This window comes from Pseudopodoces humilis, chromosome 1 (genome assembly GCF_049639895.1).
Source record: "Pseudopodoces humilis isolate 2021_Gansu_Grassland_sample_001 chromosome 1, ASM4963989v1, whole genome shotgun sequence".
Taxonomy (NCBI): Eukaryota; Metazoa; Chordata; class Aves; order Passeriformes; family Paridae; genus Pseudopodoces; species Pseudopodoces humilis.
In genome coordinates, this window is record NC_142200.1 from 65,882,640 (window position 1) to 65,907,083 (window position 24,444).

Genomic DNA, 24,444 nt, shown 5'->3' on the forward strand with positions numbered 1-24,444 from the left:
ACAGAAGCACAGGTCTGGGGGAACAGCAATAGTGTTTTGGGCCTAGGTTTGGTGCCAGCTGAGTTGTCTTTAACTTGCTTAGGGCTTGCCCCCTCCACAGTGGGTGGAGTACAAGGATGAGAAGTGGGGAAATGATGCAGAAGGAAGCAGATGAGGAGTGAATGGAAGAAGGATGGAAGATGAAGAAGAAGAAGAAGAAGCATATGTAGAAATGAAAGTGACGGAAAGAAGAAACCTACTGAGCAGAACTTTTGTAGCAAAGGAGAGACTAACAAATGGGACAGAGATGAGAGATAAACATACTGCAGAACACAGCAAATAGAGCACATGATGATAATGTGGGCAGGTGGCATATAAACACATCCTATTGCAGATGTGGATGCTTTTATCCATCTCCACAACATTGGAGTGCCTGCTGTGGCACTGTTTGCCAAGTCTGCATCTCCATATGCCACATGCCTCCAGGTTGCCACAAGCATGCTGCCTATTTGTCGTTACTGAGCACCCCAATCACTTGTGTAGTTACCATTTAGTTAATCCAGGCTCATAGACAGGACATCCTGATCTGAGTGGGAAGGACTTGAATTGGGTAAAGAGAACCACAAAGCATCAGGCTTTTTGACATTTATGAGAAAATGAAAGTAGCATCTACTGCCATTTATTTTAAGCTATAGAAAAGTCCAGAGAATCTACTCCTCACTCAGAGAAGATTGAGTATAGAAAATAGTTGTTTTGGACCAAGAATAGAACTTCCTGTGGAATAGGACTTTTACATCATGTATTTACTTTATAGGAAAAAGTTTTATTCTCCTGGTAACCTCCTTTTTCAAATATTAGATGCCCTCATAACAAACATGCCTGTTTGTATATGAGCCACTGCCATTCTGACTTTGAAGAAGGTCCCAGGTAGATTAACTCCTTTGCTGGATTGTCTGAAAGATGACCCTTGAAGGGACCAGCCAGCGTGTTAGATCAGAGAGTACTGTGTGCTTTTTGTCTTCTTGCTCTGTCTCCCATCCTTGGTTTCTGATTCAGAGTTATCCTCTCTCCTGCTTTCTCTGGATGTAACTGTCCATTGTCTAAGATCTTGAGCCTGGAAAGCTTTATCTGCTACAATATCTTACATGCTTACCACATAGATTTTCCCAGGCTCTCTTTGCTCTAGTCAAAATATTTGCAGGAAAGCTGAATAGACATCACTTCTGTTTCCCTTTTGCCTTACATGACCGAAATCAGTACTTAGTTATACTCTTCTTAATGGTATAATGTGGTGAAGACAATTTATTTGCCATTTCCTAGCATGTTTGCTTTTCATTAGTGAAACTAAGAGATACTAAAAGATCTCCAATTGGAGACATATAACTTTGCCAGGGAAAAGACCAAGAATCCTTCAAATCACATATGTACGTGTAAGCTGTTGCATATGGATGTACTTAAGTTTTTAGAGGGCTAGACATTTTTTTACAGTTAACATGTTCCTATAGCAACAGCAGTACTTATTCTGGTTCCATTTGACATTTAGATTTTAATAGCTGACAGCATTTTGGATGGGTTATTTGGGGTTTTTTTCCTCCATTTTGCCTTGTTAATAGATATGAAAATAAGCATTGGGACAGATTCTGTTCATGTTTAGAGAGGTGCAAGCTTGTTCTCAGCCGAAGAATTGCATAATGTGATCAGTAGCAAAACTTGGCCTGTCTAAAATATATTGGGAAAATCTCTGGGGAAGATGAGCCCTTACCTTGAAAGCTTTCTGAAACGAGCCGCATCAGAGAGCTAAAATGTAAAAGTTCTTTAATTTTTCCAGAAAACAGGTTTATCTCAGTAAAAGTAAAGCTTGTACTGAGTCTCTCTACATTGCAGAATAGAAGTTTATGAATATTTGATTAAAAACACTCTTTGGTATTACGATTAGATGTTATCATGTTCACTGCTTTGTGGATTAGAACTCATCAGTGTTCAGAAGTTTAACTAAGCAAATGGAAATACCAGATAATGCTTGGCAGAACTTGGTGATTAACCCAGGGAATAATCATTTGCCCCAGAAATGATGTTGGAAATGAAAACAATTTGGCCATGATGACTGTAAGAAGCTGCCCCTCCATACTGAGGGGGCTTGGCGTTCACCTAGAACAAAGAACAGGCTAAAGAGAAATGCTGTAACTTTTACCCATGTATATTTTCACTGTTTGTAACACACAGATATATGCAGCTATATCACCTTTCTTCCTTACCAAAGAAAAAAATCTCTAATAATAACCTAGAAAAGGGCATCTGTAAACATATCAAAACAATATCTGTGTATACAATGCAATATAATTTCAAGGCCTTTTACTGATAGTTCAATATCTCTGTTCATGTTTCTGATAGAGCTTTTAGAGTACATAACACAGTATAGGAAACAGGTGGGATGGTAATTTAATATTCCTAGTGGCATACTTTAATATCAGAAGAGGCCACTGAGAGTCTTCAAAGAAGTCTCAGAACAAGAACCATTTACTGAGATGATGTGTAGTGTCTACCAGATTTTGCATCAAAGCATGTTTTAAAGACCACTATAAAAGAGGAGAAAACACCATTTTTATTGGGAAATCTATCTTTACAAAGGAAAAAGTCCATCATCATTGCATTATCTAGGCAGCAGCGAGGAAGCGTTCCAAGATCTGGGATCAGTTTACAGAATGGAAGGTTAAACATTTAGGCACGTAATTCATATTAACACCAATGTCTCTCAAGTGGTGCAGTCACCGACCAACATATTAGAAAGTGATCTCCCCAGTTCTAATTTTCAGTTATATTGAAAATCTTAAAGAAAAAATAGTAAATTATTAAACTGGTGGGTGAGGAGCTGGATGCTAATTTCCTGTTTAAGAATAGCAGTTTTAAGTTTGATACCCTGCTGTACTAGCAGTGTCATTGTAATAATGATGACTTAGGAATCTAAGGGATTTGTAGGGCAAAATAATGTGGTTTTAGGGTATAAAGCATTGCTTATAGCTTAAAAAACATCAGGACTTTCAGCCTTTCATGTATGGCTGAATGGGACAAAAGCTACTTCTTAAGTCAAGGACATGTGATGTTTTTGGCAAACTGGCAACCTTGTTTGCCTTCAAAAGACGGTGCTATTGCTGTGGTTCAAGGCAGCACACCTCCTTTTCACCAGATGGTTTGTTTTAGCTGCTGTTTATACCCTCATATCTGTTCCTGCACTGAAGATGGCCAGGATAAGGCCTTATTAAGGATTGGCAGTTTTATGGAGGAAATACACTGGATTTTTACTTGGAAGAGAGTCTCCTTCATGTATAGTTGTACTGTGAGCAACTACTCAAATGAAAGGTGTGGTGGGATTTCTTTTTTATTGCCCTTCATTTCCTTCTGATTCAGATATTTTCCATTTGCTTACTCAAAGCTCTAACCAACCATCTAACCATCAACCATGAAATATAGCTTCCCTGTCAACACCCCCTATTTAAAGAGGGAATAGGTCTGTCACAAACCCAGTAATAGGAGAACTATTCAGTGCCAGTTACCATCCTTTTTCCTTGACAAACAGGCATTTTGCTTGTTTTGTCATGCAGCCTGGCCTCAAGCTGAGAGCTAAAACAGCCTCACGGTGGCCATCAAGATGGTGCAGACACAGAGCTGCACAAGCCCAGTGATAAAGATGACATTCAAGCTTCTCAATTCATCATCAAAAATAAAAATTCTGTGAGCTGTTGGTATTTCTGCCACTGACAGGCAAAAATATTTTATCTCAGCATACCAAGTCTGTGTTGCTTTCTCCAAATTAAGAGGTCTTTAAAGGAACTGGATAAATATTGTCTGTCAAACACCATTGGTGAATATCTTGTTCAGCCATCTCAGTAACTGCCCTCGGTTTATTAAGCTGAATTATTTGATTTATTTAAGTAACAGCCAAGATAGCCTTCCCAAGTGGAGTAATTATAATAGTAGATAACCACAAAACCCCACAAATTTCTTTGGAAAAGCTGCAATGTGGGCTTCAACCTCCCATGCTTCTACTCCCTCCTCTTCCTTTTTTGAAAGCTGCTTTGTTAAAATGATTACAATATGACATTAAAATATTAATTGTCTTTAAAAATTTCAGTTTGAGATTCCACATTTGAATAACAAGTCATGGTATATTTTCCATATTTAGGGTGTGGTTCCCAGCAAGCTAATGGGAGCTCATTTGCAAATGGAGCATAGTGCTGTGCTCATTAATGCCTCCTCTGGATGCTTCCACAAGACTTATCTTCTGCCAAAATATTGCCATAATACACTCACCCAGCAAACAGTTCATTGGAGGTAAAAATGGTTACTAAATGTATGGTGTAGATGAGGTAAAACATTGATTCTAAATTACATTGAATAATCAGAGAAAATACCCCAACAGAACAATTAAAACTTTAAAACATGAAATTTTATTGCTTTTCCCAGTGTGAGACAAATCAGCTAAGAAGTCAACAGAATAGTAGTTTCTTGCTGTCAGAGAGGCATTCAAAGCATCTGTGTAAAGTGATCTGCTCTGAGGAAGAGTAGCAGGGCTGTGGGATGCTGGAGACCAGCCCTGCTGCAGCATCACTGCAAGAGCTGAGGCCATGGGGGCTGACCTGGCCCTGGGCAGGATGGGGGGAGCCCTAAGGAAAAGGGGCAGTAAAGCCTGAAATTCCCCCTGGGTGTAGACAGTCTGGTCCATATGAAGCTGCAGAGATTTCAGAATCTGACCTGATGAACAGTTCAGCAGTGTGTTTGGGGAATTTCAGATTCAGACTGCAAATAAAGAGAAAATAATAATAATAAAAAAATAAAAATATGAGGCCAAGGTTCCTTTTCAACATGGTAGCCTTTCTTGCCAGACAGGATATTCTAATGATGTTCTTCTGCTGAACTATATGAAACATCAAACAAGTTGCTTTACAATAACACGGGTGGATCTAACTGTCTCCATATGCTCATTTTTACAGCATCATTGTTCAATTAATACTTTATATGTTAAAGAAAAGAGAAACAAAAATATTTCATCTGGAAGTATGATCAAAGATTTTTTTCTCTCTGCTGAATATTATGAGAGTCTATAATATGGGACATAAGTCAACTTCTTCTTTTTCCAAAAATGTCTTTTGGTGTAATATTTTGTAAGTCTTACGGATTTTATTGGAAAGACTATATGAAATGCCTGGGGAGGACAAATATATATATGTATGTCTCAAATCATCCTGAAATGCCTCAAAGGTGGAGGGGGAATAGAAAGTCATATTGCAGTTTTGTTCTCAGCTTTAGCAATGAAATGAGCATGAAGTAATACTGAATACTTAGTTATAGGGTTACTGTAATAAAAAATATATATATACTAAGGGACAAACTCCTGGAATTTTTGACTTTCAGCTGTTAAAGTCATACCTTCTAGTAAAGAGAGGGAACATCTTATCATCACAGGAATAATAAGCCTGTATATTAGAAACATTAAATATTAATACCAATTTTCATCTATTTCTATTTCAATGAACCAATGTAGATCAGAATTATGGCAGAAAAAAAACAACTCTCCATGTGACATTTCTTATTCTATGCCACATTTCACATGTACTCAGGGTGAAGTTATGGCTTCCTATGATAGAGGTTATGGCTACCTGTAACTCCCAGTGATACTACAGTGGAGACAGCATCAGCTCTGTGGTCTCCTTACCAGCACAACAAAGAAACACAGACTAAAGGCAGCCCTGGGATTCCCGATTTCTGCATTCAGAGCTTGGCTCTATCACCAATGTGATGTGTTACAGGAAGCAAATTCACTTCATACTTTCTAACTGTGAGTTGAAAAATAGGCTAAATATTTCTCTGTACCATTATGGTGGGATATACAGGAAAAAAAACCCCACCCATCAAGAAAATAAAGAGCAGAGAAACAGACTGAAAAATGAACTGCAACTGAACCCAAGGGTTTTTGGTATGGTTTTTCATGGCAGGAAACACAGATAACCTGCAGCCCTCTTGTCAGCTGCAGTGCTGAAGTAGATCCCTTGGCATAGGGTGCATCTGAGGGTCCTCTCCTATGCTGATGTAGGACAGAAGTTATGAGCCTGGAAGGTCAGACTAGCACACTGGACCTGGCCTACCACCAACTTGCAAATTCATCTCTTTCAGATGAGAAATAAGAATTGCTAAAGATATGCCTATTCAGTGGATTCAGGGAACACAGACATCTCCTATGTTTTGAATCTGTTTCCTCCAGGGAGGAACAGAACAATGTTTGAAATAAAGGAAAGACAACAGCTTTCTAGTTCCATTTTTTTTTTACCTTGGAAAGCCCACAGAGAAAAAAAATATAGTGGGCTCAAAAATGCTGAAACAGTAATGCAAAATAAAGATGATTGATCCGGAAGTTTTACTGTGGTGAAAATGAGTGAGGCAGATTAATGCTAAATGCAAAAAAAACCCCAACAACCTAACAACTGTATATCTCACTTGCTTCCTCATGTTAAAGTATAAGCATCTTTTAATATACATATGCACATTCTATATGAGTAATCCCTATCCCTCTGGGTGTCTGTCCCTAGGGAAAATTTATTTCATGGACTTTTTGTTTTGTTCTCTGTGGCTTTATAATTTTCAGATTTGCAGTTTTGGGAGTTTCATTTATTTTGTATAAGTCACAACTCCGAATTCCTTGTAACAAGAAGGGTTTTCTTGATATGTTATCAAAGATTTAATGGGAAAAGTTTTATGTTTTAACCACAGGCAAAGTGCCAGAATTTTGTCTGCTCTGGACAAAAAGCATGGTCTAAACAGACCCAATGAAATATTTATTTTCTCCTCCTAGCAAGGGTATGAATTCAGCTGCATATCATTTAAGGCAATAAAGTTGAGGTACCCCAGAAAACACCCATTTCATGACAGATGCCATGTTCAGTACAGGGACTGGACCATGTGATCGAAACATCTGTTTACTACATTCTTTTGAATCCCAGTTTTAGGCCTTGCTAACACTCAAACAAGATGAGGGTGTCTAGAAAAGGTCACCTGAAAAAAAGTCACCTATAAAAAGACTTCTACATCGTAACAGTGCTCTTTCATTTCCCTCCTTAGCCTAAAGACAGTTTGAAGCTGTAGGAGGGAAAAAAAAAAGATTTTTTTTTTTTTAACTGAATGATTCATTTAGTACGTTAAACATTTTCTAATTCAGCACTGCTCTTGAATACTTCAGTCAAAAATTTATCGTCCCCACCCGAATGTCCTTGGGATGGGCAACTTAAAATATGTGTGATATGGACTCCTCAACACATTTCAAGATGAAGCCTATCTATCTCTTTCCTTGGCCCAAGTTTTCTTTTCATCCAAATCTGTATTGCACCTGAGTAGACATCTTCCTCCTGCAGACATCTGTCTGCATCTCTGTTGCAATGAAACTGGTCATGTAAATCATGTAAAGGAATGTCATGTGTTAGATCTGCTCTTCAGCTGTGCATTCTCCTCCACGTACAGACGCGAGAGGCCATGGGGAGGAGACTGCCAGGAAAGGTGATACAATACAATATACTGCTGGCATCAGGTTAAAGCAGCTCCTTCAAAGCCAGGGAAGGGAGGCAGGGAGAGGAAAATGAAAGCCCTACCAACAGCCTTGTACAAGCCTTTCTTCTCTTTCAGTACAGTCAGGGCTTACATACTGAACTTCAAAAATCTGAAGACTTTTAAAATTATTAAAACATCCCTATCTCCTAAGTATGGAGACTAGTTCTTTATGTCATGTTACTCTTTTCATTTCCAGGAAGGAAAAAATAATGCAAGGAAAATTTAAGCTTTGCTATTTAAAAGACTTTTTTTTTTAAATCATGATTGAAAAAACTATCAAGTCTGTGATATAAACTAATGAATGTGACACCTGGTAAATGATGACTTTGGACATCTATGTCTAACAGCAGAGCACACTTGAGCTTCTCATACATTCTGAATGAATGGAAATGCACAGGGGATATCTGTCAGGTTTTGTTGGTAGCTGCTGCTGGTTTTCACCCCTTTTTCACACATACAAAGGAAGACTATAAGGTCTTTTAAAATACACTAAATAATGACAGAAGAAAACGTATATTTTTCCAAAGAAAATACGACCTTGAAGATTTGTTTTACTGCTGCAAGAATGACAACTTCAACAAAATAGAAGTAGGACAGTTCCATCATGTCATGTTTTTATTAAAGATAACACAATGCAATGGAGTGGTGGGGAGCATCTTGGCCATCTATATGGGGACAGAAGTGACTAGGGCCTAGTCTAGACTAGTTGAGGAACATGAGCCTTTATTGATGCTAATTTAATTGCTTATGGGACTCAAGAAATACTCTTTTTCTCTTCATGTTATTCTTAATACATAAAAATCACGATTTGCAGATGGATTTTTTAGTACTGTTAATATCAGTCTCTTTACATGCCGAGAGTAGAATGGCCCATGATGCCCTTTACCAAATGCAGCAAAGGAAGTGGAGCAGCCCTATGGTCCAAAATTTGATCAAAGTAGCTCTAAAATGTGTTGTCTTCTGGATGAATACTTCTTGCAAATACTTCCTGCATTATGTTTTGCTGTACAAATTACTTTCCAAATGGGACTTGTCACAGCAACAAAAATATGTGGCTGTGAGCTAAAAATGTTGTCATTCTAGCTCTGCTGTTAGTGGGATGGCAGAGGAGACAATGCATACAAATGGCTGAGTCCTCAAGCATGCTAATGTGCTTGAAAAACTTTCCTTCAGTAAAGGTGAAAATATTTACCTGCTGTGCAATCTTTTTTAATACTAAGTTAAATACGAATCTCTAAGGCCAAGCTGAAAGTCAGGAGAAGCTTTCCTCTTTTTAGTCTAGTAGCCTATTAAGATTGTTCCTCGTTCTGCTCTATATCCCCTATTTATTTAGACAAAAGTAAAATAAAAAGAAAAATGTAATCCATCTTGGAAAATATTTTTTATGTTACATCCACTTGGAATTAGAGTAAAGAAGGAAATATTTCCCTTATAACAACTCATGCCATTTTTCTTCAAACCTCTTCAGCTGCAGCCTCTACTACAGAACTGAAGACTTATTTATCTGTATCCCTCATATATATTGACATATCTTAATTCTCAGTAATCTTTCACCAGAAAGGTAAAAGTAAATTTAAATTATTAGAAAAAATCTAAAACATTTGTTGTGTAACTATGGAGTCTGAGTCCTAAGAGAAATGAGAAAAAATGGAGGTGATACTTTACATCAATTATTCAGCCATAGGTGTATCAAAAGAAATAGGGAAAATTTTGACTTTCATTTGGCATGAATAGCCTTCTGTGGAAGTGATCATCATTCTTCATCATGCAGTTCATATTTCAGGATGAAGGAGCTTACAATACCCCTTGACAGAAGTACTGTCTAGAAGTTAATCAAAATGGACTGGGATTTTTGTGTGTGCATTTTGTAATCTTTCTATTAATTGATTGTTTCTTCTAATTCTTCTAATTGCCTTAACTTCTTAAGGTAGCATTCAAAATAAAAAAGTTTTAAAACAACTGAATCTGATGTTCTTTTGGCCTTGTCATCACATTGCTACACACGGGAAGATTCAACACAAGAATCTGGCACAGAGTCAACAAATTATTTACAGCACTTCCCTACCTTTGGAGGTCTGGCACATACAGAACCATATGTACCTTTTTTATTTCCTACTTCATGAGACAAACTCTGCCTATTTTTTTAACATATCCTAACAAAAACTACAATAGACCATCTGTATATTAAGATACGAAGTTGTTTAAAGAGATGTTTACATTCAGAGCCAATCAATGCCAGATTGTATGTGAAACAGACTTCACATAAGTCTTCACCTCATCAAGTGCAGCATATGGCTGATTTACAGCACAAAATAGCAGGTCTTATTTAGTGAAGCATAGCTTTCCAGGGCTTCCACTGATGCGGTTTCTTGTGTGTTCTTCCTTGATGGCATGGGGCAAGTGAAAATATTTGGGGTTTCTTAGTCTAAGGAGAGTAGTCTTCAAATACTTAGAGGTATGCACTGTCTGCATCTCTAGAATAAATAAAAATATAGAAGTGTCTGGTGGTCATTGCACAACTCCACTTGTGAGGATAACAAATCTTCCTAAAGACTTGTTTGGGAGGCTGCAACATCTCTGGCAGACGTGACAACAGTCTAGATACAGTTCTGCCATGGTTCAGGAACGATTAGTCCTGCTGTGGGGTAGAGAGCTAGAAAGGATAGTTCTGGAGACTTTTCCTATTTTATAAGACTTTGTCTCATGTTTCCATAAAAACGATTCAATTTTCTTTATGGCAACATAAATATATCTGAGTTACTTTTGCTGTGTCCTGATTTACTTCATGCCACCAGCCTGGAGCAGGATACACATAAACACACACAAAAATACTGAGATGAAACTTGACAAATTCGTTTTGTAAATGAACTGCTCATCTGATGTCTTATTTCTACAAAACAGTGCTTCAGGTGCAGTTTAAACCACACCTCCATCTTTCCCCCCCCCCCTTTTCAACTCTCAGTTCCATGGAATTACTGCTGCTCTCATATCTGTGATGAAAGCATCAATGAGGTGAGAAGTTGCTAAGTGCTCCTGTCTCCTATACCAAAGTTTTCTAGAAAAGATAACTCTTGTCTGTCTTTGAAGTCAGGATAAAGTACACAGGAGATTTAAATGGTGGAGAGGTCTTTTGAGGGCATTCTTCAGATTTTCATTCATTTTAAAGAAACAGTACAAAGGACAGAACAAGTGTGCCAAGGTGTTCTTGAGCATCCCTCAGCCAAAGTTTTTCCTTCAAAGCTCTGAAGACATGACATGCAAGTGCTCAGCAGTATTCCAGAAACAGCATTGTGCAGTGTATTTATTTCCTTTGCATGGGCTTATTACCAATTTTGCACGTAATTTGTGACCTGCTGTTTCCCTTCATGGCAACCAACCAAAGGGAATGTAAGCCCTTAATAAGAAACAAGCCATTTTGCAAATGGACCTCAGAATAGCTTTAAGAGGCAGCAGGACTGCAAGTGCTAATGCAATGAGGATGCCCAGGAAACATGCCCACTATATAGTTTTGGGTGTTAAGTACTTAAAAAAAAACAACAAAAAGAAGAGACATGTTGGCTGTTGTTGGGTATGAACCATAATAAGGTTGCTTCTGCCATTTGTTGCTAGACAGAACCGAAAGCTACTCAGTGAGATTATCTGAATAAATTTGTCTTTGGAAAGCAGCTGTTCACCAGACTGGTGAATTGGAACAACCACCAGATTGTTCTGCAACCCGTACAGTAAAATTACAGGTAGATATATTCTTTTATTTTTAAGCCACAAAAACATATTGACATGTTTGAAATCTGACTTTAACCATCCTCTTACTATTGCCTTCTATAGACAAAGAGAAAAAATAACATTTACAGAGTAGTATCCATTAGCAGCCACATAAAAGCGTGTATACAAGCTAATAACTTTAAATACGTTATGAAGACCCTTTTCATAATGTACTGGCTACGGTCAATATGGAACTGATTAATCCATGAAAACTCTCCTGTGATTACAGAAATATCTGCCTGAAACATTCATTCTATAACTATCAACATGGGAAGACCAAGCAATGTCATCTACCTAGACTTCTGTACGGCCTTCAACATTGTCCCATACAACACCCTTAACTCCAGAAGGACAAAGAGACATGGGTTCAAAGGGTGGACTCTTTGGTGGATAAGGAATTAGAGTTGTGGTCAGTGGCTCTATGTCCAGGCTGAGGCCAGTTACAAGTGCTGTCTGTCAGCTCTGTCTTGCCATCAGTGTTCTTCAGTATTTTCATCAACAACACAGACAGAGGGATCAAGTGCACCTTCAGCAAGGAAGCTGAGTGGGGCAATTGGCACAACACAAGGATGAGATGCCATCCAGAGGGACCTGGACAAATATGAGAAGTGGGCCCACAAGAACCTCATGAGGTTCAACAAGTCCAAGGGCAAGGTGCTGCACCCGGGTCAGGGTAATCCCAGACATGAGCACGGACTGGGAGAAGAACTCATTCACCCTGTGAAGAAGGACTTGGGTGTTCTCGTGGATGAAGAGCTGGACATGACCCAGCAGTGTGCACTGGCAGCCCAGAAAGCCAAACGTGTCCTGAGCTGCATCCAAAGCAGGGTGAGGGAGGGGATTGTGCCCCTCTGCTCTGCCCCACATGGAGTGCTGCATCCAGCTTAGGGGTCCCAGTACAGAAAGGACATGGACCTGCTGGGGCAGGTGCAGAGGAGGAGCACCAAGACAGACAGAGATGGAGCACCTCTCCTGTGAAGACAGGCTGAGAGAACAGGGGAAGAGAAGTCTTTAGGAAGACTTTATAGCACCTTCCAGTACTCAAGGCAACAAATATAAAAGAAGAGTGACTTTTTACACAGTCAAATAGTGACAGAATAAGGGAGGATGGCTTTAAACTGAAGAAATAAATTCTTCACTGGGAGGAGGATAAGACACAGGAAAAGTTTTCCCAGAGAAGCTGTGGATGTCCCATTCCTTGAAGTGTTCAAAGCCAGGCTGGATAGAGCTTTGAACAACCAGGTTTAGTGAGATGTGTACCTGCCCATGGCAGGAGGGTTGGAACTAGATGATTTATGAGGTCCCTTCCTACTCAAGCCTTTCTATGTTCCTATAATTTTATAATTCTCTCAATTCTGTAAAAGCATTTTACCTTAAAAAAAAATTACCATGCAATACAACATATTTTTGAACAAATCCTAATAGAAAAAATATTGAAGACGTGTGAGTTACCTGATCACTGTTACATGTGCTTATTCAAAGTAAATTATTGTTTTATTAGTAATTACAAAAAAAATCAGAGCAATGATGCATCATATAAAGTTGAGAAGGGTTTTGTAGAAGATGGAAGTCTGACAGAAGCAGCCAAACAGAGAGAGAATTTTTCAGAAACAAAAACTATTCACCAGACTAAGCCAAGATTAACCTAAGCTTAGCAATTTATGTGTATCATGGTGTGTTAGAAAAATGTATTTGTTTGCTGCAATTCTATTTTCTCTCTTATTTTATTTTATCTTTCTTTAGATATTTGTTGTCAGTCTGATATTTCAAAGTACATCTGCAATAAAAGGAAAGATCAATAACATCTAAAAAGACACAGAAAATGTTGAGCAGATGCTAGAAAATGAAATTGAGAAATCTGCAGAGGGTAACTACATCAACTACATCATCTTCTCTCAATGAATGAAGTTGTCAATGGATTGCAGAAGGTACTTTTAAGAGAAAGGTCCAAAGGATGGTGATGAACTCAGATTGTTTAGGGGCACATTAGGGACATTAATGCAACAATATCCAGAAACCATTCAGAGAAAGATATTGTCCTTCTGGTGGGATGATGAATGACAACGTGTCCCAGTCAGTATGTCTTATAACAAGTTTCTACTACATCTGTGTTTTAAAAGTAAGGATAGGGGGACTGACAACAGCAGGCAAAATCGGCCTGGCTGAAGTTTCTTGTTCACAAATTTACAAAGCAGCCATGAAAACGACATTCTTGATGAAATACAACTATGCCACCAAGTTGAACCTGCAGGTGAACTTAAGGGGAAAATTACAAAAAATGTTAAAGTTGGGGATAAAAATTTTGTACACCCTGAGAATTTGCTTATAGGTCACAGCAAATTAGAGACCTGCATAACTCTTAACAGAATAAAGAGAAATCCCAGACATTGTTTTGAAACCAGCAACAACTGCATGTGCATTTATTTTAAACATTTCATGCTATGTTTATGTTGACCATGCTATCTACTTCTTTCTACATATGGGGTCTTGTGGGTCTTGAAATCAGTATGATTCCCCTTTCCAATAGCCAGCACCTCTCTGGAAAGAGGGACTCCTTTTGTTTTTGTCAGTTCTTGGGCTGCTGCCCTTCTAGACAAAACCAGTCCAATAGTCTCAGCAGGAAATCACAGCCAGTGCTGTCGGAGCCAGTTGGTCTCCTATTACCCTATTCCTGTGGAATGGCTTATCTTAAGTCATTGTTTCTTTATAACCTCTTTTTAGACTTAATCAATGTACTCATACAGTGACTACCCTGTAATAAGGTCATTAGAGTTTTTATACATTTTTATGGCCCACTCAACATTCTTCACAATAGTTAACTTCAGAGATTTCTGTCACTGTAGAGATGGGCCTTAGGCCCGTAGAATCTTGGCTGAACTAAAAAAATATCTTTTAGAGAGACACCCAAAGCTTAAATAATTTTTGGAAAATATGATCAAATCCTTCATAAAAACAAATGTGTAACAAGGCAAAGAAATATAACCAGAAGAAGATGAAAGACTGGGCAACATTTTTTCTTCAAGAGATGAGAATGTGATATTTGAGATAATAAATAATATTAGAAAACAATTTCAACAACAAAGTAATAAAAAGGATCAGGAAGAATACCCTGGAGATCATCTTCACTGAATCTGGTTTCAACATCAGTTCTTGAGTGAACTAATATTACTCACTCCTGTCCTAAAACTGCCCCTTCCAAATAAGACACAGTTCTGTGTAGCCCCATTAATCCCCTACATCCCCTCTCTGCTGATTAAGTGGCTTAAAGAAGTTTATTTAGTCTCTCTAGCTTTCAAGATGAAAGGCTACTTCCTCAAATTCTCAAGGCTTGTAGATACAAGAAGGTTCAAGCTTCATTCCATATACTAGATTGGAATATCCTTGGCCAAGGACCCCCTAAAAATACAATTATCAGAGCACAGTGCTCTGGGAAGTGCTAAAATGAGAAGAGACAGGATGACACTCTTTAGTTCAGGTCATAGTGTGTTGTTCTTGCAAAGTCTCCAACATAACAAAGAGAAAAAGAGAGTGAGGAAGGCAAAACACAGCAACTTTCTGCTTCACTTGTCACCTTCATCCAGAGTAAAAGAATGAATGAAAATCCACTCTCAGCCATGGCTAAATTTCCTAAGGGCAGAGCTACTTAACTGGTTAATATTTCAGTGAAATTAAGGAAATATTCATGCAGCAGCCAAATACTATCTCAGAGCTCTGTCACAGACTGGAAACACAATTCAGTCTGCATGGACATTTCTCCTGTCTTGAGCCTTCAGGACCATCTATCTCCTGAGATGCCTAACCTATCTAAAATTAGATATAGATATCTAATATAGATATCTAATATCTATAATAATATAGATATCTAATATCTAGATCTCCACATCATGAGAAGAAAACTTCCAAAAGGCTTTTTAATCCCTTTTTGCAATTTAAAATTAAAGGGCTTTTCAATAGGAATGCTAATGAGAAGCTGTGTTGAAGTTACTATTAAGAACTGTGTTGAAGTTACTATTAAGAACAAGTGGTAAAAATAAAAGCTTTTTGGCTGAAATGTGAAAAATTTAAAGTTAAACTCTGGGATTTGAATCAGGTAGGTACAGAGCTCCAACATGAGGCCTTCAGCCTGTCTGGAGGTCCCTGGGAAAAGGAATGAGAATCTCCTTCCCTAGTCATGTGCATTTTTGCACGGACAAACCTGGGACATACCCAGCAAATGACTCAAACAAGGAGATCTCTCATTCAGTGCATAGAAACAAAAGTTTTACCTTGGTGATGAGTGGTCTCCTCTGCAGCGGCATTTTCAAATGAAGGGAAAAACATCAATCTTTCACTGGCTGCACCAACACATGCAGCTCTGGTACACACAAAACCAGAAACTTGCTTGTAGCATGATTTTAACCATGCCTTCTGTCAGCAAGTAAGGGCCAATAAAGACAATTCCATTGTTTTGTGAGGACACACTGATACTCCATGCATCTTTTAAGCTAATTCATCTTCTCCCCAAAACAATAGGGCAACAATATACATGGAAATAACTGGCAGGCTTGTAAATTGACTGGACTTAAAAAAGGGTTTATGATACACAGTATGTATGTGGAGCCATATTCAGAAAAAGGGCACTTTGATTACTGACATTTTTACAATATAAATCTTGCCCAATCTCATAAGGGAAAAGTAATGGAATTTGTTCAAGAACACTGCCATATTCATTATTTACAGCTGCAATTTTTTTGAATGTTCACTGTAACTTAATCCCTGTTTTCCTCTGTAACACCAACACTTTCTAATTTTTGTTTCTAACTTTTGAAGGTTTTAATGGCAGATGAAAATATATCAAATCACTGTGATCATTACCAGCTTATATATGCAGGGAGAACACTCTATGAAGGAGTATTGTTGGTATTTAAGTCTAAAAAATGTGAAAGAGAAATAAAGGGAAATGGAAAATTTAGAGGAAAAACTGTGAATGAAAACTTAAAGAGTTCTGTGAGAGCTGCTGATTAGATAATTTGGTTTCCTGATTGTCCAATGAGGAAAGAAGATAACTTTGGCTAAAATCTCATAATTTTTTTAGTGGTAAAGTGAAATCTGTAAGGTGAAAAATGTAAAATGAAAAATAAGATGGTGGTAGAAACAGAAATCATTGCTCATGTCAGAGCAATGAATCTTAAGAAGAAATCTGAATATACAAGTCATCAATTCTTTTAATAGGGAGGCTGTTCATGTAAGAATATTGATGGAGAAAAGGCAGAAGTATGATACTAATATTTCTGTTCTGTATTTGAAACGGAACAGAACAACATAATCATAAGAGAAAAGTAAGCTTGTAACCACTTTGCTAAGCAGCATTTAGTAAGAGAGAAACTAGAAAAAGTCATTAGTCCTGAATATCTTGAATGCTAAAGTTCTTATTTTTTTTGCTGGGGGATCTTCAGTCCAGGGGAATAAACTATATTTATAATATAGTTATATTTAATATAATATAAAACTATTTTTATAATGCTTTGAATACTAGCAGGAATCCGAATTGTGCAGGAGTCAGGGAGGGTAAGGGGGTTAACCCACTGTACTACAGCAGCCTTCTGTCAATCTCCCAGAAACTAAACGGAAAAATTCATATGGTATTGCCCCAACTGGAGGTATTCATGGGATACAACTAACGTGTGCTGTAAGAATTAAGTTCATTTGTAGGAAATAAATTCATTTAAATAAGCCCCACATAGTTGATGCCTGTTTACAAGGGTGTTTATATATTCAGATCATCTGCTGGCATATGTTAGAGCCTGAAGAGGTGAAAAGAGCAATATTCATGTATGCTAAGTGACAATTACCTGTTCTGAGCTGGGCTTTTCATGCTCTAAAGGCACTAGTTAAGCATTTCCTTCAGACACATTCTCTGCTTTCCTCAGATTTTTGAGAGCTACTCACATAAAAGCACAGCAAAATTTGGTTCCCTGTTCTGGCTAAGATATGATCTGCAGCACAGAGAGAGTGTCACACACTCAGTGACAGACGCTTTCCAGCTTCATAAAACCTCGTCTAAATGCTCTTGCATATCTCTAGCAGGTGCTGCTCCGGGTGATGTCTGGGTGACTTTAGACATCCTGTCACCTGTGTGAGGGGTGGTATCAGCTCTGCATTTCAGAAGCCTCCTTGATGAGAAGGTAATCAAATGTGCAGCATACTGCAGTGGGAAATTCCCCACACAAAGTCCCTGGGGAAGCTTTCAGGACCATCTTCTAGAATTTTTTGGTTTGGTCAGGCTGGGTTGGGTTTTTTGTTTTGTTTTGTTGGTTCTTTGTTTTGTTTTTTGTTTCCTTTTTCCATTTCTGCTCCACTGTATGAACATCTGGGCAAACTTTCATTGGCACATTGTACCGAGATGCAGCTGGACTATAAATAAGTATTAAACCCCTTGTTTACACACACAATGAAATTGTGGGAGTTGCAACTACTCCACCTGACAGGTCAGCATGAATCAGTCCATTATAATATAAAAGTCAGACATTTTAGATGGCAGTGATATTTTGTAGCCTCATACACCAACTTTAAAATTTCAGAGGTAACACAGAGAGAATACCATCATCATTAAAAAACAAAAAAATCTCTTCAAGAACTCATGGTCTATGTCAATGCCAATTACTCTCTGGGTATAACTATATGCACAAGGTTTATCACAGCCAGAAACTTCAGCCAAAAGTTCTTTCCAAAACCGTGGATAATGCAGTATCTGCCAAGTGTAAGTAAAGACTTTGAAAACACAAACTGCTGCAAGGCAGTTATCCTGCAACCACAGTCCTCTTAGTTAAGAGGCCTGTATTCATTGGTTACAACATTTAAAATGCTCTTAAGGCTCATGTATTTTTCAAGAGGTCATTTGCTATCATGTGCGCAAAGTCAAAGCATCTCAGAAAAAGTATCTGAAGTTGAAAATCCACTTAAGAATAACACAGACTTTACTGACAACCAAAAAACGTTTTCTGACATTGGTGCACTCAGAGTTTCATTCACATCTTATAATGGGAACAAGGAAATATTATCTCTATTCCCTATTGATTATTTCTATTCTCTATTGAAAAGTACAGTTTCATCCTGTAGCCATACTGAATGCAAGCATCCTTTGGTCTGGTTTAACATCAAACTTGTGGTGAGCAACCCTGAATAAGCATTATAGAAACAATTCTGTATCTAATGGTACTACAGTCTACTCTGAAATGCATTTACATCTCCAAGTTGCAAAGATGTCCAATGTTCAAAGTAGAAGGAAGAAAGTCTCTTCTCCTTCAGTTTATCCTGTGAGGTCAAACTTTCACCTGCAGCTCACAGAAGTAAGACAATATTGTGATATCAGAATAAAGAAGTACCAAATTCAAATTTTGTTTTCTGCCTATCTGCCAAGTCCACAGAGATTAGTAGATATAATTGCCTACAAAATTTAATCCATCACCTATTCAAAAACCATACATCCATTTACATAGTCCAAAAGCATCACATCAGAGTATTTTGTTTTAAACTCCCTTTTTTGCTGATACCAATACTCATGGTAAGAGTTCTTGAACTCATACCAGAACTATTGCTATCAGCAGTAGCACCTTATAATCTTTTTGAAGTACAAGTGTTTTCTATAATTTTCCATATTGTCTTGATTTTTTTCTAGTGAATTTCAACAACCTCCACTGTGAGCCACTCTAGTAAGGCTCACAGACTTAAAAATTTGACCTTTATTATTCCAGCTTCAGTTTTCTAGGTCTCAAATTCCTAGTGAAGATATTACAATAAGTGAACTGTAAATAATAAGAAATTATTCCTTTACACAAGCAAATTCTATTCCTTATATCAAGACTAGCTTAGCTTTCCCATCTATTACCTCTATATCTTAGAAAAAAATTTCCTTCCTTCCTTCCTTCCTTCCTTCCTTCCTTCCTTCCTTCCTTCCTTCCTTCCTTCCTTCCTTCCTTCCTTCCTTCCTTCCTTCCTTCCTTCCTTCCTTCCTTCCTTCCTTCCTTCCTTCCTTCCTTCCTTCCTTCCTTCCTTCCTTCCTTCCTTCCTTCCTTCCTTCCTTCCTTCCTTCCTGCCTTCCTTCCTTCCTTCCTGCCTTCCTGCCTTCCTTCCTGCCTTCCTTCCTGCCTTCCTTCCTGCCTTCCTGCCTGCCTTCCTTCCTGCCTTCCTTCCTGCCTTCCTTCCTTCCTTCCTTCCTACCTTCCTGCCTGCCTTCCTACCTGATTGCCTGCCTTCCTTCCTGCCTTCCTTCCTTCCTACCTTCCTGCCTGCCTTCCTTCCTTCCGGCCTTCCTTCCGGCCTTCCTGCCTTCCTTCCTTCCTGCCTTCCTGCCTTCCTTCCTGCCTGCCTTCCTTCCTTCCTTCCTTCCTTCCTGCCTTCCTGCTTTCCTGCCTTCCTTCCTGCCTTCCTTCCTTCCTTCCTTCCTTCCTTCCTTCCTTCCTTCCTTCCTTCCTTCCTTCCTTCCTTCCTTCCTTCCTTCCTTCCTTCCTTCCTTCCTTCCTTCCTTCCTTCCTTCCTTCCTTCCTTCCTTCCTTCCTTCCTTCCTGCCTTCCTTCCTGCCTTCCTTCCTGCCTTCCTGCCTTCCTGCCTGCCTTCCTGCCTGCCTTCCTGCCTTCCTGCCTGCCTTCCTGCCTGCCTTCCTGCCTGCCTTCCTGCCTGCCTCCCTCCCTTCCTGCCTTCCTGCCTTCCTCCCTTCCTGCCTTCCTGCCTGCCTTCCTGCCTGCCTTCCTTCCTGCCTCCCTCCCTCCCTCCCTTCCTTCCTTCTCAGGAGGTTCACCAAGTTTAATCACCTTTGCAAATATTGCTGGATTTATTTTCCTCATCAAGAAATTCCAACTCCATTCTAGTTACTGTGATTTTGCAGACTGGATTCTATGTGTCATTGTATGTGTGTCACCATGTCCTCTCCACCACTACAAATTTTACCTCCTTCCTTTTCACACTCTGAGTTTTCTAATAACTTTCACATTGAACTTCTCCTTTTCAAAGTCTCTACATTTGTCTGTATAAGTAATCATAGAATAAAGTCAGAAACTTTTTGGCATGAACTAGAGGAGAGCATGAGCTTGTCTCCCTCACTTGCTAGCAGTAGCTTCTCTACTAGATATGAAGATGACATTAGAAAATGAGTATTTCACCCTGTGGTTACTTGTTTCTGGACCCCAGGAAGGAAACACAGAAAAGAAGCACAATGATATTAGTTGGAAAATGGGGCGTGGTCAGGGTTCTGCTCTGAGGAGCCTCTTCTTACTCCTGGGTCAACATTCTGGTGTCAGGGACCAGACAAGGAAATTTATAGATCACCTGCAATGAATTCTTGGAACCTAATGCCAAAAAATATAAAAAAATTGACAGAAACAGTAACATATGGCAATTAGTAATTGGAACCTTTAAGCTGATGAAAAGGCAAGGCAACCATTTCCTACCTGGATTTAGAAACACCTCTCAAGGACTTATTCTCTTTGACTTTGTGAGAAAACTACCCCTAAATATTGTAGAGATGGCAATGTTGTCAGAAACAGTATACCTTCAGTAAAGATTTTTTAAGAGCTTCCTGCAAACTGTGGTCCTTATATACAGAAAATGTATTTTCTACAAGTAAGCCTGCTTTCTCTCCACAATTGCACCCTTTTCACTTCCAAGGAGAAAATTAAGCTGCTAGCAGTCTGACTGGGGAGACCACCGAGCTTTTCCACTGCCATCTGTTGTGGTGTGTTTTGTTATTTTGGATTCTATTATATAAATGATCTATTCCGATTTCCCCCCCATATTTTGTATTTCCCCAAACTGGATTACTCCCAAATTATGTTCCTCCCCTTTACCTCTCAATCATTGTAATCCCCACCCTGCATTCCAGTGCCTTCCCTACCCGTCATTGTAAACCGGGTCCCTTGTCTGGATCCTTCCCTGTCAATCCTTTGTTAGTCCAACCCCTTATGGTACCTCCCCTCTCAAAATCCCCCAATACTCGAGGCCCCATTGGCTCACGTGACTTGCCCTCATCGCCTGCTTTTCCTCATTGGTCCCTTGGCTGTAATTCCCTCCCTTCTCTCCTCCCTCCCGGATTCCTTATTGGTTGGAGTTTTGTACCCGCCCCTTGAACTTCCCCCCTATAAAAACCCTTGTACATGCGTGTTTGGGGTTCTTTTGTCCCTGACCTGTTCGTGGAATAAGTGTCTCTCTGGAACCCATACCAAGAGCCTCCCTCTGATCCTTCACCTCCTCCTTGCACTGACACCAAAAGTTCTGTAGATAAGCAGCTGTAAGGTTCAGCTCTTAACCCTGGAGTCAGGAGCTGTTCCCCACTGCAGGCATAGTGCCGTGTGAGAGAGCTACCCAGGACTCCGGCACCGCATCGTCATCTTCCTATTTCCTCTGATCAGATTTGGTGGCTGGGGATGAATTGCATTAAACTTTGCCTTTATCTGCTGACCCAAATGCTTTACTAAGAGAGAATAACTTCATCAGAGTTTATAAAGAGTGATTGATGTGGACAACAACCCCTGGTTTGACTGAAGGTTCTGTTAGTGAGATCCCTGACTACAGGGCGAGTGATCAATAGCACATTTCATTGAGCATCCAGGACCACTAGCATAATCCCACTCTAACTTCTGCTTGGTTAGGGGATCTAAATTTGCTACGTTTGCTAAATCCTCTTAGCTGTGTATTGAAATATTTTTTACCAAGATCTGGTCCAATTTAAAGCACACTGCAGCCGTCCCCAAAATATTCAGTCCCCACCTGAGATAAGAAGGCTCTCTGAGCCCTCTTGCTGAGGCTAGAAAGCTCTTTGGCATCTTAACTGCAGTCTCCAGCTTGTTCTCACCAATTGCAGTAGAACTTTTTTTAGCCATCCTAAGGGTACAAAACATTACCTGAAGGAGCTCTAAGGCTACTTGATGTAAGGAAAAGAGAAGGGCATTTGTTACTGAAGAGAATTTCTGGCTTTTTCTGTGTCCACTGCTGCTTCAATATAGATAGTGACAACAGAAGTCACAGGCCAAAAAGTTGATGATGCTCATCAGAGTCCAGCCTCTCAGAGTCTGAGGATACAAACTCCTGACATAGATAGAAGTGCAACACCAGCAGAACCACAGATTATCCCATATGCCCCAGTCAGGACTTCATTACAGCCCAGCACAAGGTGATGCCCTCGCTGCCACACACAGAATTTGTGATTGTCTGAAGGCAAGAAGGCCCAGAACAGCTCCTTTACATGAGCCATGCCTCATTTATGTTGCACTTCTATTTTTGCTCACTTCAAAAAAGAAGTTTTGGAAATGGTTGAATTCTTAAAACAGACTAGATAGTCTGCTTAAGGCAAATCCATTCAACAGTCAGTATGATTCCCCCTTTCTTATCTTCTCTCTTTGTACATACACTGTCCTTCCCTCTTTATAGTGAGAGAGGTTATAATCAATCTCCTTCTTCTTTTTGTGTAGTTTAATACATAACTTCTCTAAAAGTAAGCCTTTCTTCCTTTCACATTCAGCTAAACGTCCCTTTCCCAACCTTCCAACACACTGCTGCATTTGGGCTTAATTTGTCCAATGCTTGAAGAGTTGCTGCTAAAATGATGTCTGCCTTTTTTTTTTTTTTTTTTTTTTTTGGGTTCATCTGAATATCAGAGTAAGAATTTTGTCCTTGTCATGAAGACCTTCCTTTGTTCATTTTCACCCTATATTACTGATTTGGGATTTCCTTTCTGTTACTCAAGTTGCCTTCTTTCCCAGTGTCCTTTCTGCAGTGGGGAGTGCTCTTGGATGAAGTCTGAATTTTCATGTGCATCTTAGGTGTTTCCCTTTACGGGGACTGTGTGAGCTTATCATGTCTAAACACATAAGAAGTTGTGACTGTAGAAGAAAACACTAAGAACATGTAAGAAAGAGGTGCTGATCACTCTTCAGGAAATCCATCTCCCAGTGTATTAGATCATTGTTGTTTGGGGAGTCATGCTCTGAAAGATACAAAGAGCAGTAAACCCTACTACTTTCAAATAGTGTCAATCCCCTTTATCAATAAATACTCTCTGAAGTTAAACCACTCACATCATCATCTAATTTCCCTCCCACCTTGAAAAAATAATTTCTGAAGACAAAATAAGAAGTGACCAGATTGTAGAATCCACTTGCATATTCAAAAATTCACTTGTGGTGTGACATAAGCATAAATTATATAATGCTGTTGGGGGTATTTGGAAATAAGGATATTTATCTGTTACATAATGTAAGGTCCACTCTCAGATTAACTAACATCAAGTAAACACAATTTTATGAATAACCTGATTACCTCTAGAAAGGTTTATAGGTTATTATCAAATAATAAGCCATTAGCTCATCATTATATATACCAACTAAGTCATTCCTATCATAGAAAAGTAACAAAACCTAAAGATGGTGGAAGTTAGTTTAGCATGGAGGATGCAGATTTGGAGAAATAACTATTTACATTAAGCAAAATTGGTTGGCAAGAAACTCCTTAAAGTTCTTAGGAATAGCCTAAACTTCAACTTGTTAGTTTCTATTAACCTGTCTACCAGTGTCTTTCTGTAAAGAAATAGTAAAATTTTGAAACAGTAATAATTTCTACTGAAATTTTATTTTCCTATGAGGAAATTTAATGGTTGTCACATTCCATAGTAAAAAAAAAATAAAAATTGCAACTGACTGCTTCAGGTTGTTTTGTTTCCAGACTTTGCAGTGTTTTGGCTTCTAAAAAGATGTAGAATTTCCAGACTATATAATTTTGGATGCTAACTGTGTTTTGTCCCACATGCTTGTAATCTGAACACATTTGAGATAATTTTTCTGGAAACAAGGATTCACTCTTGGTTTCCAGGCTATGGTGTGGTGTCCACTCTTGAAAGAGAATTCCCCAGTGTTACTGGTGAGGTTAAACTGATTTAGGGCCTTTTTTGCCAGAGAAGAAATTCCATTTTCCGTCTAGTTTAACATTCTAGGAGTTATCTTTGTGGGCTTGATTCAGGCTTCTTGAAGTCCATCAGGTTCTTTCCACTGCTCACAGAGCCAATATTCATTACTGCCTGTTTTTCAATATACTTTCTTTATCATTATACTCAGAGCTAGTTTTATTTAGATCAGAACTCTTAAT